We start from the raw sequence: 8261 nt of genomic DNA on the forward strand, positions 1-8261 counted from the left end.
ACTAGGCACTGATGAACTATGTGGTTTAAGACCACTTACGTTTTAGATTTCAAAGTTCGCCATCAGTTCATTTTTTAAACACGCGGGCATCAAAATACACTAAATTCCCAATTGTGTCTAGGTTGTAGTCATGTTTTTTTTTAAAGATTTATTTTTATTATTTTTTCATTAGAAAGGCGGATATACAGAGAGGAGAGACAGAGAGGAAGATCTTCCGTCCGATGATTCACTCCCCAAGTGAGCGCAACGGGCCGATACTATGCCGATCCGAAGCCAGGAGCCTCTTCTGGGTCTCCCACGCGGGTGCAGGTTCCCAAAGCTTTGGGCTGTCCTCGACTGCTTTCCCAGGCCACAGGCAGGGAGCTGGAAGGGAAGCGGGGCTGCCGGGATTAGAACCGGCGCCCATATGGGATCCCGGGCGTGCAAGGCGAGGACCTTTAACCACTTGGGCCACCGCGCCGGGCCCGGTTGTAGTCATGTTTACAACAGGAGAAAGGGCAGCCTCAACACCTTTCTAATGACAGAGATGATGGCGGCGGCCCCTCAGCCATGAGCAGGTGGCTTAGGCCTGGTAGAGAAGCTGGCGTGCTCGCTTTTCTGCTGATAACCCACTCTCCAGCGATGGCCCTTGCCTCGCTCCTCGCTCGGCTTGGATATCCTCACGCAGACAATAGAGCTGTCAGCGGTGCGGGTTTAAAATGGGCAGGGGAGGCGGACGGGGCTGCCAAGGAAGGTGATAGCAATGTTATCTGTCACATAGCCTTCCTTCCGTATGAAAAGTGATACAGCAAATGACAGAATGTTTAATGAGCATTCATTTGGGCATGAATATATGACTTCTATTGCAGTTGATAAAAACCACCTAAGTCGATTAGCTATGAACGTTTGTGTAACACTCTTTGAGGGTGTTTTTTGTTTCTTTTGGGTAAATACCTAGAGCCAAAGGACTGGGTCATAGAAGTTTATGTTTAACTTTATGAGAAATTGCCAAGTTGCTTTCCCAACACGGTTGTGCAAATTGACACTGTGAACAGCAGGACGTGACGTTCCAAGTCAGACCGCGTCCTCTGCAACACTTGCTATGGCCAGATTTGCTTTGTTTGCTTCGCTTTCAGCTGCGATGTGGATTTGCCTTTTCCTACTGACGTTGAGGTTTTCGTGTGTAGTCCCCACTCTTCTTAGTTTCCTTTGAATGGCACAGAGAGCTTCCATCTGCTGGTTCACCCCGCTGGTCCCAGTGACAATGACCCGCAGCTCCACCCGGCTCTCTTACATGAGTGGCAGGGACCCGAACACTGAGCCATCTCCTACTGCTTTCTCAGGCATATTAGCAAGAAGATGGGGCCCGGCAGCGTGGCCAAGTGGCTAAAGTCCTCACCTTGAATGCACGCCCAGGATCCCATATGGGCGCCGGTTCTAATCCTGGCAGCTCCACTTCCCATCCAGCTCCCTGCTTGTGGCCTGGAAAAGCAGTTAAGGATGGCCCAAAACTTTGGAAACCTGCACCCGCATAGGAGACCTGGAAGAAGTTCCTGCCTCCTGGCTTCAGATCGGCACAACACCAGATATTGCGGTCACTTGGGGAGTGAATAATCAGATGGAAGATCTTCCTCTCTTTCTCTCCTCCTTTCTTATATCTGACTTTGTAATAAAAAAAAAAAAAGCAAGAAGATGAATCGAGGCGGGCGGTGGGGTGGGGCATGCTAAGCAGCCAGAACTCAAACCGATGTTGTTATGGGGTGCCAACACTGCAAAGTGACTGAATCCACTGCACCACAGTGCCTGGCCTTGCATTTTCTTCTGTGATGTATCAATTCATGTGTTTGTCTCATTTTTCAAAACTGAGTTGTTTTCCCTTTAATTTTTTTTTCAGATTGATTATTTTTATTGCAAAATCAGATGTTTAGAAAGGAGGAGAGATAGAGAGGAAGATCTTCTGTCCATTGATTCACTCCCCAAATGACCACAATGGCCGGAGCTGCAGTGGTCCAAAGCCAGCTGCCAGGAACCTCCTCCAGATCTCCCATGCAGGTGCAGGCTCTCAAGGTTTTGGGCCGTCCTCCACTGCTTTCCCAGGCCACAAGCAGGGAGCTGGATGGGAAGTGAAGCTGCCGGGATTACAACTGGAACCCGTATGGGATCCCAGCGTGTTCAAGGCAAGGACTTTAGCCTAGGCCACCACGTCGGGCCCCTCTCTCTAATTCTTTTAAGTATAACAAATAAAATCTTAAAAACTAGAGTAAAAAGAGTGTGTTAGGAAGTAACAAATACTTCAAAACAGAAAGTAAGGGTGAAAATGAATGCAGAAAAAAAGTTGTCTCATAAGTAATGAAGAAACACCTGTTAATTAAAAGTCTGTCAGCTTTATTAAGAAAAAATTCGAGACAGCATCTGTTACCCTTACTGGCTGCTTAAGCAATCATCCACATGCAGAAAACTGTGAGCCAAAAAAAAAAAAAGAACATTTATTTATTGTGCCAAAATGTAAAACCCATAAAGAGGTTAGTTACCCTGGAAATAGCTTACTAATGTGCAGCCAACCTTAGATGGTAGGACCAGGTTCTTAGAGTCATTCAGCAAGAACTCTTTCATCCAGTGACTTAGAATAAGTTCCCGAGACCTTGGGATTGCAATTTGGTGGAGTGACAATTTATAGACATAAAAGCAGAGAGAACTGTGAGACATTTGCTGTGGAGGAAACAGAGCAACCTGGAGCTGCCAGTCGCTGCCAACTGAGACACGCGAGCGAGCGAAGCAGCTTCTCAGCACGCCGTCTCTGCGACGTGCTTTGGCGCTCGCTGTCGCTTTGGAGGAACTTCATAAGCAAAGAGAGCTCTAGCAAAACAACTCTCAGCCTTGACATGCCCGCACTAGGCACCAGGATTGTAGTCAGGGATGTCCTCCGTTGGAACGCCAGTTCAAGTCCCGCCTTCTCTTTTTCTCATTCAGCATCCTGCTAAATGCCCGGAAAGGCAGCAGATCTGATGGACGGCCCAAGTACACGGGTCCCAGTAAGGGGAGGCGAGGATGGAATTCCTGGTTTCTGGCTTTATCTTGGCCCAGACTTGGCTGCTGCGGCCATGTAGGAATGACCTACTTTTCAAATAAAAATAAATAAATCTTTCAAGAACAATTTTATGGGGTCCAGAATGATAGTCTAGTCGCTAAAGTCCTTGCCTTGCATGTGCCAGGATCTCATGGGGGGGGCCTGTACTGATCCTGGCGACCCTACTTCCCATCCAGCTCCCTGCCTGTGGCCTGGGAAAGCAATAGATGATGGTCCAAAGCCTTGGGACCCTGCACCTGCGTGGGAGACCTGGAGGAGGTGCCTGGCTTCAGATCGGCTGAGCTCCGGCCACTTGGGGAGTGAATCAGCAGACAAAAAAAATCTTCCTCTCTGTCTCTCCTCCTGTCTCTATATCTAGCTTTCCATTAAAAATAAATCTTTTTTTTTTTTAAGAACAATTTTATGGGGAGTCTAAAATCAGCCTCAAGTCTCCATTCACCCAGATTTTTGCTGTTGTTGTTTGGCTGGGGCAGTCATCCAGTTTGCTCTGGTCTCTTGCTTCTGCTACAGTAATAAATGCCCTTCCGTATTTCCCATGTGCGTCAGGGTCTGTGGTCACTGTAAAAAAATCATTTTAAAAGGAAACACATATACAAGGGGAAAAATCATTTGAAAAATTCATAATGAACCAATATATTTTTTTAAGATTTACTTTTTAGTTTTATTGCAAAGTCAGATATAGAGAGAGGAGAGAGAGAGAGGAAGATCTTCTGTCTGATGATTCACTCCCCAAGTGACCACAATGACCGGTGCTGTGCTGATCCAAAGCCAGGATCCAGGAACTTCTTCCAGGTCTCCCATGCAGGTGCAGGTTTCCCAAGACTTTGGGCCGTCCTCGACTGCTTTCCCAGTCCACAAGCAGGGAGCTGGATGGGAAATGGGGCTCCCGGGATTAGAACTGGTGCCCATATGGGTTCCTGGCGCATTCAAGGTGAGGACTTTAGCTGCTAGGCCACCGCACCGGGCCCCTGAACCAAAATTTAAAAATAAGGAAGAAATAGAGTGGGGAAAAAAAAAAAACAATGTGGATTCTCAGCTCTTAAGTCCTCCCTTCCAAGATGAACCAACATGTTTATGAGATCACATCTGGCATGTTCACTGCACTGACTGCACTTGACATGTGCCCAGGGCCAACGCCATTGAGGAACTCCCCAGTCAAAGCATAGAGGAGGCTGCAGTGCCCAGGGCCATTGTCCAGCCAGAGTCTACCATGCCTGTGTGCCCCCCACGATATTGCTACTGGTGAAGCTACCTAGAGTTAGACCTAAATTTAGACTGGCAGGTGCTGACCCTGTCCTCTGCCAAGCCCTTAAGAACTGCAAAGTAAAGTATACTCTGGAAAAAATCAAGTGGCATTTCTAACAATGAAACATGCAAGTGGCAGGCATTGGGCCCCACAAGTTAAGACACCCTTACCCATGTCAAAGGGATGGGGTGTCAGACCATACTCCATTCCAGCTTCCTGCCCATGCCAACCCTGGAAGGCATCAGTGGGAGAGCCCTGGACTCCAGGTAGCTGGTGACTGAACTAGCCACTCTCAAAAGTGAAAAGCAGGACCAGCATAGAATCTCAACTGACTCTGTCTGTAAGTGCAAGCGTACTATATGGATGCCAGTTCATGTCCCGGTTGCTCCGCTTCCCATCAAGTTCCCTGTCTGTAGCTGGGAAAGCAGAAGAGGGTGGCCCAAAGTCTTGGGACCCTGCACCCAAATGGGAGACCCGGACAAAGCTCCTGGCTCCTGGCTTTGGATCAGCTCAGCTCCAGCTGTTGTGGCCACTTGGGAAGTGAGCTCTTGGGAAGATGGAAGGCCTGTCTCTCTGTCTCTCCTTTTCCCTGTAAATTTGCCTTTCTAATACAAATAAACAAATCTTTTTTTTAAAGATATATTTGTTTTTATTACAAAGTCAGATATACAGAGAGGAGGAGAGACAGGAAGATTTTCTATCCAATGATTCACTTCCCCAAGTGACCTCAATGGCCGGTGCTGTGCCAATCCGAAGCCAGGAGCCAGGAACCTCCTCCGGGTCTCCCACGTGGGTGCAGGGTCCCAAGGCTTTGGGCCATCTCGACTGCTTTCCCAGGCCACAAGCAGGAAACTGGATGGGAAGTGGGGCTGCTGGAATTAGAACCAGAGCTCATATGGGATCCTGGCACATTCAAGGCAAGGACTTTAGCCACTAGGACATGCCACCAGGCCCAAATAAACAAATCTTAAAAACAAAACAAAACAAAAAAAGCTGATCCCCAGACACTAGCTGAACCTGACATTCTGCAAAAATCAGGTTTTTTCCAGCCATGTTCCAGAGATGCTGAACTGTGGACTCCACTAGCCTTCTGAGTGGTGACCAGTGAGGCACTCTGGACTTTGCAAGTGCCCTATGCTTGGTTTGATGCTATATTGAAAGTCGTAATAGCAGTGTGGCTGAGGCCGGGGCCACTCAGGCTGGTGTGGGCTTGAGGCTGAGGATTTTAACTCTGCCCACCACCACCATGTTGTAGGCAGATCTCGAGCTGATCTGGGTTGGGGACTTAGGATTTTTGCTCCTCCAGTGTCATAGCTGTGGCTGGGCAACTTGGGCCGCATAGTGTCAGTGGTGGTGGGCAAAGCCCTTGGGTTGCCCAGCAGTGCTCTCTGGGAATTTGGGGTTACAGGGAATCTGGGGGATGACACAGGTAGGGGTGAGCAGGGACTTGAGGATCCATGTCTGTGTGAGAAATGACTTCTGAGGGACTTCGTGGACAAGGCCACTGTACTCACAGGGCTAGATCATGGAACCCACCAGTGAGTGTCAGAACAGGACACGGATAATGTGAGGCTGAGCCATGGAACAAACATGTGAGTGAATCAGGTTTGGGATGGAATCTGCGGGAGATTATGTGGGCTCGTCCATGTGTAACAGCAATCTCCTTTGGCATGCACAAGAGCTATGCCTGAGAATAGGCCTGGTTGGGGAGCTAAGGGGATGCCCCAGCTAGATTGGAATTCCCACTGGTGAACGTGAGAGCTGGAATGGGGACACTGCAGCACTGGATGGCTGCAGTCTCCCTCGGCATGGGTGTTAGACTTAGTCTGGGGAGCACCAGACAAGGCTAGACTCCAGCACCCACTGGTACTTGTGATAGCCAGCATGGGTGCTGAGCCCATGAGCCCCAGTGGCAGGGGGTCCAGAAGGGTCTGACTCACCTGATCCTGGGCCCTGGGCTTGCCTGCATGGTGAGTGTTGGGTCCGTGAACCCCAGGCAGGAGATCTGGCTGAGCCTGAGTCATCTGGCCCAGGACCCTCACCCCACCTGTGAGGTGGGTGCTGCATTCATGAGCCACAGGGGGTGGGAGAGTCTGGTGGGGCTTGGGTCACCTGGCCCAGGTCCTTGGGCCCGCCTGTGTGGGGGTGCCAGGTCCATGAGCCCGAGGTGGGCGGTCCAGCCAGGCTCAGGTCGCCTGACCCAAGTTCTTGAGCCTACTCGCACAATGGGTCTATAAACTCCAGGGTTGGGGGTCCAGCAGAGCCTGGGTTGCATGGCCCGGGGTCCGTGGGTCTACCTGTGAAAACTGGTCCTCAGTGTAAAGGATGGAGTGCTGGATGGCAGGCCATGGTGCACACAGAGGATATGGTAGTCCATTAGGGCCTGCAGAGGACATCTGGTACCATAGCAGAGAATGGAGAACCAAATACATGGACAGCTACCCCAGACAAATGATGACAGCAAATATCTGGGCAAATGGAGATTCTAAGGTCGATTGTGTCAGCCAATGAAAGGGTTCCCTCATCCATAGATTGGTGAGATCAACAGCATTTCAGAACTACCACATCCACCTGGGCAGAACCCTTGGAGCATGTGCCATATTGGGACTGTAGGTTGATATCCAGTGGATGTTCCCCTTTCTTGGGGACTGGGGTTGTTGGGAGGCTGGGTGTGGCTTCTCCCCTTGTCTCTCCCTTAACCCACAAATGGGAAGAAGCAATAGAAAGTTTGGAAGCAATGATCACATCCACTTTCCCCTAACCCTGGATCCTTTCTACCCTGAACAACTATGTAAACATCATCTAAAATTATAAATATATATGTGTGTGTGTATAAAAGAAATCCCTAGTAGCACTTTCATGTGATTGTAATTTCTGATATTTGTTCATTTACTGATAACGTTTACACAAGAAGCCCTCACTTCCTTCTTATACTGGATCCTGCCACTTAGGGAGCCGATTGTGTCCCCATAGACCACGAAACTGCAATAGACATTGAACCTGAAGGTCCATTCCTCTGTACTAAAGGTAGCGGGCTATTGTCAGCAGAGGCCCTGCATTGTGAGCTGGAAAGACAGCTTTGAAATTAAATGCCTTTGCACGATTTCTGCTCAGCACTTTCCGATCACGGGGTCCCTGAGTGGGCTTGTTTCCAGAGGGAGAACCTGTGCAATGAAAGGAAACAGAAAAATACACCCCATAAGTCACACGTGAAAAAGGAAAATATTCTCAGGAATCTGAAGGGGGAAACAAAATTGGCTCAATAAAGGTGGTCAGCTCACCCGAAATTCAATCATCTGAAGAAAACTTTAATCATCAGAAGCTAGAAAAAGCTAAAGACCTTTGGAATAAATTCTAATCTGACATCATTCTACTAACACTTGCAGCAGTGGAAATCAGTGTATGGAGACAGGCTTAAGAATCTTGTGTGGCAGGGCCCGGCGCGGTGGCACAAGTGGTTAAAGGTCCTCGCCTTGTACGCCCGGGATCCCATATGGGCGCTGGTTCTTATCCCGGCAGCCCCGCTTCCATCCAGCTCCCTGCCTGTGGCCTGGGAAAGCAGTCGAGGACAGCCCAAGGCTTTGGGAACCTGCACCCACATGGGAGACCCGGAAGAGGCTCCTGGCTTCGGATCGGCATAGTATCGGCCCGTTGCGCTCACTTGGGGAGTGAATCATCGGATGGAAGATCTTCCTCTCTGTCTCTCCTCTCTGTGTGTCCGCCTTTCCAATAATAATAATAATAATAATAATAATAATAATAATAATAAATCTTAAAAAAAAAAGAATCTTGTGTGGTGAAGCATGTTAAGCTGCTACCTGTGACCCTGGCGTGCTCTATGAGTGCCAGTTCGAGTCTCAGCTGCTCCCCTTCTGATCCAACTCCTGCCAACACACCTGGGAAAGCAGTCAACCCACGTGGGAGACTCCAATGAAGTTCTAGGCTCCT

The sequence above is a fragment of the Ochotona curzoniae genome, unplaced genomic scaffold (assembly GCF_017591425.1).
Source record: "Ochotona curzoniae isolate NIBS_2020 unplaced genomic scaffold, NIBS_Ocur_1.0 contig_2235, whole genome shotgun sequence".
Lineage (NCBI taxonomy): Eukaryota > Metazoa > Chordata > Mammalia > Lagomorpha > Ochotonidae > Ochotona > Ochotona curzoniae.